This window comes from Aulonocara sp. 'chitande type north' Nkhata Bay, linkage group LG16 (assembly GCF_057382095.1).
Source record: "Aulonocara sp. 'chitande type north' Nkhata Bay isolate Kocher_YH1m ecotype deep benthic linkage group LG16, A_spYH_male_GT1.1, whole genome shotgun sequence".
Lineage (NCBI taxonomy): Eukaryota > Metazoa > Chordata > Actinopteri > Cichliformes > Cichlidae > Aulonocara > Aulonocara sp. 'chitande type north' Nkhata Bay.
Genome location: NC_141359.1, coordinates 35,274,213 through 35,283,814, shown reverse-complemented (window position 1 = coordinate 35,283,814; position 9,602 = coordinate 35,274,213). Strand labels below are relative to the sequence as shown.

The 9,602-nt window shown below is 40.6% G+C and overlaps 1 pseudogene; it reads left to right on the top strand.

The window, feature by feature from the left end:
- Window positions 1-3,838: 3,838 nt before the first annotated feature.
- LOC147311995 (uncharacterized) lies at window positions 3,839-4,897 on the top strand (annotated as a pseudogene).
- The last annotated feature ends 4,705 nt before the right edge of the window (window positions 4,898-9,602 follow it).

The following is a 9,602-nucleotide window of genomic DNA, read 5'->3' as shown; positions in this document are numbered from 1 at the left end:
GTGTGTTTTTAAAGTGCTATATAAATAAACTATGATGCTGATGAAAAGACTTGTGGTGATGTGTTGTGCACAATAATATCTTACTGCAGAATTATTAATCTATACCTGCCCTGTAAATTTGATGTATTCCATCAATTTTGCCAAGATGCTCCACCTTACCCATTGGATGTGGTATCAAAACTATATATTTTTTTACAAAGTTGTTATGGGGAAAATGGTTCTTTTTCAGAAATTTCAGCAACATAAAAACAAGTTAAAACATTTAAAAATATTAATAATATTAATGTTTGATCCCAGGATTTATTGGGTGGATATGTCATTGTTTGTTTGGATGGTTTGGAGTTTCATGTCAATCAATGAAACATTTTTGTGTGCGATCTTTATCCTGTAATAAAACATTTCCATCAGGATGGGAACGGCCTCTTACAGTATGAAAAATCCCTATAAAGTACAGCGGTCACTGAATGGTTCAAATATCAAACTTATGTGACTCATCAAAAGACCTATTGGTGATTTTGGATTCGAAACACTTGGCACTGTAAAATCAGATAATTGGCTGTTCTGGGAGCCTTTTTCCCCTTTAATCTGGCCTTGATTGAATATATGTATAGAAATGGCTTTGGTTAGTGCCTACCACACATGGAGCTGATCTGATTGGGAGTGTGTTCGTTGGCTTCAGTTGCATTCTGGATCCCTCACAGCCTCTGGTTTGCCTGTTTTTTTTTTCCGCTTCTACAAACAGCTGACTTGAGGGATTTGGGTCTCCAGTAATTGTTGTGCTGGATCATTGCTGGGCTCTTCCCTTCTTTCTTGCCATGCCCAAGCAACCATTGTTGTAGTGTTTCTCCCAAGCTGTAATCACAGGCAGATGGCTGTGGGTCATTTCATGTTAATGGGTCTTTTTCCCCGAGCAAATAAATTAGGTCTGCTCATAAAATGAGGTGTGATGTAAGGTGTTTGCTAAAATGAATAATCATTTCTGAGTTTTGACAGATCTGATCGTTGCATGTTGGGTTAGATAAATTGCATTTTGGCTATGCATATGTTTTGGGGAAAGATATCAGTTTTGTTGCCGTCGCAGCATAGACCCAATCGTTTTGGGGGGGTTTGGCTTTTAGCAACAGTATTTCTTCTTCAATATTACTTTGAATTGTTTATTCTTCTATAAGTACAAGTAGGAATTGAAGTAGCAATAGTAATGCTAGTGTTCAAGCAGTAATCTTCCACAGGGTTTTGTGTTCTCAAACTGACAAAATTAGGGCCCTTATTTTAACATCTTTAACACTCTTTAATGCCACTGGTTACTAAAATAACTCAAATAAATTAGGACTCACCTCTGAACAGTGTAAAACACAAATATAGTTTCAGGTTTGTTTGTTTTTTTGTTTTTGTTTTTAAATTAAGCCAACATGAGACTGCTTTAAACCTGCATTCACATTAATGAAGATAATGGAGCCTCATGTCTGGTTGTAAAAACACTTCTACGTGTATACACACATCTAGGATAGGAAAGGGGCCTTTAACTCCTGTTCTCTGTGAACACTTTCCTGATGACCTCATGGGTTTAAGTGTTAGTTTCTGGACATACTGAATAGGAGCATGATTCTACTTTGGAATTTATGGTCATTATTGGAGCCAGAAAGGATAATTATCCAGGGGATGCTCATTGGCTGATGACTTCTCAACAGGGCTTTACGAAGCAATGGGCAATGTCACAATAGCTGTAATTATCTTTTATACTATAGATTCATCTCAGTGAAGAGACCATATTATTTTCAACAGCAAATATACATATACGTGTGTGTGTGTATGTGTATATATATATATATATATATATATATATATATATATATATATACCCACCCCGTTAAACGAAAAATACAAGTTACGAACAGCAATATCTCTGCCCATGTTACGGCAAAATGCCCCCGTTACGAAATCCGCTGGCTCTGATTGGCTAAGCCCAGAATGCCTACAATGCCCACAATGCCTTCCGAATAATGTGACAGCCCCCTTGGCTTTAGTACTTGTGCTTAGCTGTTCCACTTGAACCTCGTATTGTTGTTGCAGTTAGCAATTAGCCTATAGCCTATCGTTCACTCAAAAGGCGCGATGGGTGCTTCGACTTACGAAAGACCTTCGGGAACGAATTAATTTCGTAAGTTTGGGTTCCACTGTATGTGTGTGTGTGTGTGTACAAAAAAAAAAAAAAAGAAATTCCCTGCTTGCGCCTGCGGGCCTGGAGGCCTGGAAGCTGGAGGGTCTTGTGCGGTATCTTAGCTGTTCATAGGACTGTATGGCGTTGTTTTTGTGCCACTATTCTGAGCTCACGTAAAAAAAAAAATTTGAGCTTATGTAGAAAAAACTTTGCAGGTGTAAGTGTTGCATTTTGAGGATAAATTTATTTTGAGCGAAGAAAAGCTAAATTTGAGTGAACAAAATTCATTGCTGCGTGCAAAAAATGTATTTCAGTGTTTGCTATTATCCAGACACACACACACACACACACAATAGCAGCCCCTCTCGCACAGTTTTTGCATTTGCGCTTGTGTTGTTTGCGCTCTCAACATTTCTGCCCGTGCGCATTCAACTCTTTCTGTACACAGTTATATTTGTGCCACAAAACCAGCCAATCACAGACTTGGATGCCAAAAAATCTGATTGGCTGTTTTGGTCTCCAATCAGCTCGAAATGACGCAATGCAATATACCAGAATCCATTTCATCCAAAAAAACGAGGCAGTGGCGGAGGAACACAGAGTGGCAGAGTTTGAAATATTACTCTTTCTGGGTCACAAAATAAACTTTTAAGATATTTTCAGGCGAGAATGTAGCTGTGTAAACTCCAAATGTCTGCTCGATTTATCGAGACATCACATATTTGCAAAAGTGCTCTTACGTTTTCGGAGATACCTGTTACCCACCTGTACCTGTATATATATGCAGTATGTATGTATGTAGTATGTAGTGTGGTATATGTATATATATATATATGTATCCACACTAGCCACTAGCACCTAGTGCTCCGATTACCACTGTTACCTTCACCCTCCACATTTTCTTGAGCTCTTCTCTGAGCCCTTGCTACTTCTCGAGCTTCTTACGTTCCTTCTTTTTGATGTTTGTATTGTATGTACGGTCGGCAAGGTCTGTCATCTCGGTTGTGGGCAAAAGACCTGCAACTGACAAATGAAGGCTATCTCATCTCATCTATCTCATCTCATTACTTTTTGATGTTGCTGTCATTGGGAACCGCTACATCTGTCACTACGGCCGTCTTCTTCTGTTTGTCTACCACCACTATGTCCGGTTGGTTAGCCACCACCATTTTGTCTGTCTGTATCTGGAAGTCCCAGAGGATCTTAGCTCGGTCTGTTACACCCCGGCCTAGGCAACCGGAGTGCAACGCAGGAAAATAAAAATAAGGGAAAAACACACGAAAAAACACCACTAAAGCTCTCCACCAAAATCCCAAAACGAAAGTGTCTCATAACGGTCCCACTGACCCTCCAGCAGACGACGAAGGCTGGAGCGGTCCCTCGGACCCTCCAGCGAAGGCGGATGAAGGCTGGAGCGGTCCCACGGACCCTCCAGCGACGACAAAGGCTGGGGCGGTCCCACGGACCCTCCCCCCCAGCGAAGGCGGATGAAGGCAGGCGAAGCTGATGGAGGCTGGAGCGGTCCCACGGACCCTCCAGCAGACGACGAAGGCTGGAGCGGTCCCTCGGACCCTCCAGCGAAGACGGATGGCTGAAGCGAAGGCAGACGAAGCTGATGAAGGCTCCACAAGCTTCTCTTCTGGCCTGATCTTTATACTTCTCCTCCACTTAATTTAAATCAAAGAAGGTTTTGGAAAAAGCTCTGAAAAGTTCACCATCATTCTTTTAACTGGGGGAGATAAACTAAAAAATGATGAGCAGTCTATCGAAGAATATATTGAAAGCGGATGTGATGATTCGTTTAAGAAGCTGATCTCTGACTGTGGAGGAAGATACCATGTGTTTGAAAACTCTGAAACACAAAACCGCCAACAAGTCAGTGAGCTGATAACAAAGATTGACACCATGGTGAAGGACAATGGAGGAAACTGCTTCACCAATGAGATGCTGGGAGAAGCTGAAGCAGCGATAAAGAAGGAAATGGAGAGAATCCTGAAGGAGAAGGAAGAAGAGATAAAGAGAGAGAGAGAGAGGAGCTAGAAAGAAAACATGAGGAAGAAAAGGAAGCCATCAAAAAAAAGATTGGAAGAAGAGAAAGAAAAAATACAGCAGGAAAGAGACCAGAAACTGAAGGAGATGGAGGAAAATATAAATAAGGAGCGTGAGGAGAGGAAGAAAGAACAGGAAGTGAGAGAAAAAGAGAACAGGAAATGGGAAGAAGAGGAAGACAGACGTAGGCAGGATTTTAAAATGCAACTTGAAATGTTGGACAAACAAATTCTGTCAGAAAAAGAGGAAAAGAAAAGTGTGGATAGGAAGCTGGAAGAGACCAGAGAAGAGATAAGACAGAGAAGCGAGGAGTGGGAGAAACAACAAAGAGAAGAAAGAGAGAAACAAAAACAAGAAGATGAACAGAGACGACAGGAGGAGGAAAAACGACTGAAAGAAGAGAAAGAAAAAATACAGCAGGAAAGAGACCAGAAACTGAAGGAGATGGAGGAATATCTAAAGAAGGAGCGCGAAGAGAGAAAGAAAGAACAGGAAGTGAGAGAAAAAGAAAACAGGAAACGGGAAGAGGAGGAAGAAAGACGTAGGCAGGATTTTAAAATGCAACTTGAAATATCAGACAAACAAATTCAGTCAGAAAAAGAGGAAAAGAAAAGGATTGATGAAAAGCTGGAAAAGAGCAGAGAAGAGATGAAGAGAAGCAGGACTCAAACCTTCTCAGGATTGTGCTGATTGGGAAGACTGGAAGTGGAAAGAGCTCATCAGGAAACACCATTCTAGGAAGGAGAGAGTTTAAAGCCAAGTCAAGTCAAACATCAGTCACCAAATATTGTCAGAAAGAACAGGGTGAAGTGGACGGTCGTTCTGTTGTTGTGGTCGACACTCCTGGTCTGTTTGATTCAACTCTGTCACATGAAGAAGTTCAGGAGGAGATGGTGAAATGTGTCAGTCTTCTGGCTCCAGGACCACACGTCTTCCTATTGGTGTTACAGATTGGCCGATTCACAGAAGAGGAGAAGAAAAACACACGAAAAAACACCACTAAAGCTCTCCACCAAAATCCCAAAACGAAAGTGTCTCATAACAAAAGTATTGACAAATCTCATTTACAGCCATTTACAACACGGGGGGAGATCACGACCATGACATACCGAAACACAAGGCTTAAATACATAGAAGGAGCAATTAGGGAATGGACCACAGGAGGGAAACACAGCTGGGGCAAATTAGACCTGACGAGACAAGGAAACATAAACTGAACACACTAAGATAACACAGACTTTCAAAGTAAAGCAGGAAATACATGACAGTCACGCAAAAAACAAAACACTGACAACACCGAACCGTAACAGGTCATTCTCCATCACCCTTGGAGGCATCTCCCATTTTGACCTCGGGTTTTCCAGGCCATACCCGACACAGATGTTTCTGTATACTATGCTGGCCACTTGGTTATGGCCTTCCATGTATGCCCTGCCTGCTAGCATCTTACACCCTGCTATGTACCACCCTGCCGGTGGTACATACTGTGAAGGGGACTGTCCTTTCGTGATGGTTCCTCCTCTTCCTCCTTTCTGTTTTTCTGCTGCCTGAGGTATTCACTGAACACAGGTAGGTAGGTAGGTAGGTAGGTATATGTATAAATATACACTCAACTCAGATGCTAACCTGGCCTTTTACAGTCTGGCAGCTAGTCTTGCTAAGTTGCTGGCCACAGAGCAGGTCAGGGTCAGCTTCAACTCTCAATCTAATGAAATGCAATCAAAATATGTGGCTTGTAACAACTTACAGCCCACTGCATGGTGAGAATTATCACTCAGGCAGATCTGGAGTTGCTTAAACAGTCATCGAGCCTCAGTTCCTAGAAGTATCCTGAACACATCCCATGGGCCTGAGGAAAACTACTGGATTCAATCCCATGCTTGTAAATTAAATTCAGACCGAATACAAAGAAATGCCACATTTGTTTTTACAAACAGCCACATGTGGGGGTGTTTTGATTGCCCAATCAAAATGTTGTTTCATGATATCTGTGGTGGCAATATGTTTGTGGAATGGTTCTAGCACATGGAGGAAAAAAAAAAGCAGTTGGCAACGGTTTCCCCAAAAAAATAATCGTGCTTTGTCACAGTGAAAACATAGTAATTGCCAACACATTGAACTCTATATCTGTGAAAGTTTAAAAACATTCACAGCACTCTTACTTACCCTTGATTTATTTTTTATTTTTTGCACTACTCCAAACACAAGTTCTTCCTTGTTTTCTCTGGGTGCTCTACCTAATCTGATCTTTTAGAGGAATAATATTATAGCAGAAAAACAGAGTAATCAGATGATGTAAGTGGATGATTGTTTGAATAAGGATTTAAGTTGAGGTGTTTCTCCTAAAATTAGGTGTAAGTGAGCACCATATCAGCCCAGTTTTTCCTTAGCGTTGCACAATATGTCCTAATCTCCCGATGAAGCTATCTCAGTTCTCGCTACCATTTTATAGACTTGCAAAAAGATAATTTGCCAATTGCCAAGGGGTATGTAAGACCATGGAATGGGAATAGTAAAGATCCTACAGTGAAGCCAATTTGAGGTCAGGTGTGGGAATCCCTCTCAGTATCAAGTACAAACAGAGAACAGTGACGGAAAGTGGGGTGGAGGCTTTGACATTCCAGGAAAGGTGAAGTCAGAGTTACAAAAGGATTTGTGGATGAAGGGAAAGTAAGGGGGGGGACTAGGGAAAGAACACCAAAAGCATCAAAAGCTATTAGGCAACTAAATTATTTTTCTAGAAGAGCAATAAAAAGGTATCCAACATTCCCACACTGAATCACAGAATTGGATTCCAGGAAAAGTCTTCCAACCCACAGATCCATTTGGCCATACGACGCCTCAGTGTTACTTTACCACTCTTTACCTCAGAGGAAAAAAACGAGCACTTGATATGATTTGTCTAATGACTTTTGACTCACTTTGAGAATGTAAATGTGAAACCCGTTTACACCCTTAGTATAGTTCACTGCTGTCTTTTTCCTCCATTCTCTTTGTTACTTCTCTCCTCATTTTGCCCTGATTTCTACAACGGGGGGAAAACGTGAGGAGTAATGAGAAAATGGAATGCTTCATTAGGATGCCGTGCTCCCTGAACATTGTGGAGTGGCTAATTTACTGCTGGGTGCTGAAGCCTGTTATTGTGCAGAAGAGCTGTGGGGTTTCCATTTGATTTAGGATGGGAAACAGAGCAGGCACAGAAAATGCATCATATGTACACAAGCCTTTAAGCTGTGTAGAAGGTATTTTAGGTTGAAGGTTTTGAACTCTGAATGTATGTTATTGTTCTCATTATAGCCAGCTTGTGAGGAGTTCAGTGGACACTTGCTAGATGGACTTGGTTTCTCAAACCTGAAACCAAGGGCACTCAATTTTTTCTTGTTGCTTAAAAAAATAACAAGAGCATTACATTTTGTCTTTGTGGCTTACATATGACATAATGAAAGGCTGTTTATTCTGTAATGCGAAATAATGTTGGATGTTAAAACCACTTCATGTAACTTATACATGTTAATATGTGATTAGGTGTTCAAAGTTTGCTCATTCCATTGTGCTAAATGGTGTGCCAATGTCTAAAGGTGTCTTTAGACAGATATTTCAGCAATTTTATAAATTTACTGAAGGCCAGCCACATAGATCAAAAAACGTCGGGTACTACATTAAATTTCTTCTATGTAGGCTAGGTGATAAAAAATGCCTGAATCATAAGGCTGCACGTCCCTGACTTCTTGTTTCCATGCTATGACTTCTTTGGCGTGGTCATGATAACAGATGGAAGACGCATCATTGCAAACGAGCTTCTGTTGCCAAAGCTCGACTTAACTTTCTTCTTTGTTGGAATCATAGGCGTTTTGCTTTGCACGTTTTACTTCCATCTGTTTGTTTTGTTTTTTGCACAAGTCCTCGTGTCAAATTAATCTGTCCTTTGGTTCAATTCAGCGCGGCAATCCTGTTGGTTGGTTAGCAGATTTAGGTTGTAGCAGCAGTCACGTAAGATCATCGTAAGTTTCCAGTGCTGTCAAGCTGTCTTTGGTTGCAAGACTATTCCAACAGCTTACTTTGATCCTCTCTCACTGCACAATGTAGGACCATCAATAACTGAAGATATCAACATAAATCTTTTCTCTATGACAGCCCCAAATCGCACCATATATACCCAGCCATTTACACCTGCTATTAAAATACTTTATTGTTATCTTGATTGCTCTCACGTTTTGATCTGATCTCATTATCCAAACATAGAACTTCCCACATCAAGGGAAATGCTGCTTTATGGGCTTTATTTTTCTCCATTCCTGAGTCAACATTACTCCTACAGCCTTAAGCTTTTGTGGGGTTTCTTTGAGAAAGCAGGAAGAAGCAGCTTTAGATGTCTATTCATGTTGTGGGAGTGATGTTTCTTCTTTAGAAGGTGGTCGCACACAAATTTAATTTACACACACTGAGATGCAATAACAGTGGGAGCCAGATTACCTCACAATGCGGTTGGCCAATCTGATCATATTTCAGTCCCCGTGTGTTTTGTGCACAATTATACATTAAATGAATATTTCCTCTTATATTCAGTATTCCAGAGCATTCAGAATACGTTACTCTCATTGAGTAACATAACGGAATACGTTGCAAAATACATTTTGGGGCATGTATTCTGTAATCTGTAGTGGAATACATTTTAAAAGTAACCTTCCCAACACTGCTCATGAGACATCATTTGCACTTTGGGCAAGAGTTGTCTGCCATATTAAAGGTGATACAAGTACCAGTTGTTATGAAAAGATGTGTACTCTCTGATTGGTTGGCAATTGTTCTTGGAAGTTTCTGGTCATCAGTGAATGAACTCTGTTCCAGAAAAGGTAGGAGGTTTTTGGTGTATAGCTTTATATAGACATGGAGAAGGTTTGACCTCAAAGTAAAATTTACCCCTTTTGAAACATATGCAGCTCTGAGACATAACTTTTAATTTGAAGGTGAACCTTCTCCATTATGTGTCACACTTTTCCCTGTTTTAAGACAGCTTGGCGATGAGGTGGACAGTGTGTGTAGACAAGTTCCATTTAAGCTACAACTAGTGATGTGAGGATCGATCCTGAAATATCAATTCCTCCAATACCATTCATTTATGTTCTAGAATCGATTCTCACATTAAAATATCGATATTTTAGTAATTTAGGGTAAATTTGTAGTTTATCATTAACAGGAACACAGTGGAAAGAAACTATAACATTCGGATTGTCTACATTCAAAGGAACTACTTCGATCCATGTGGCAAAAAAAGTGCTCCAAGAGTGAGGTGTTGTGGCCATACTTGCCAACCTTGAGACCTCAGAATTAGGGAGACATTCAAAAGGGCTGTTGGGGGGGTGATAAATACATTTTACAGTGTTTATTTATCGGA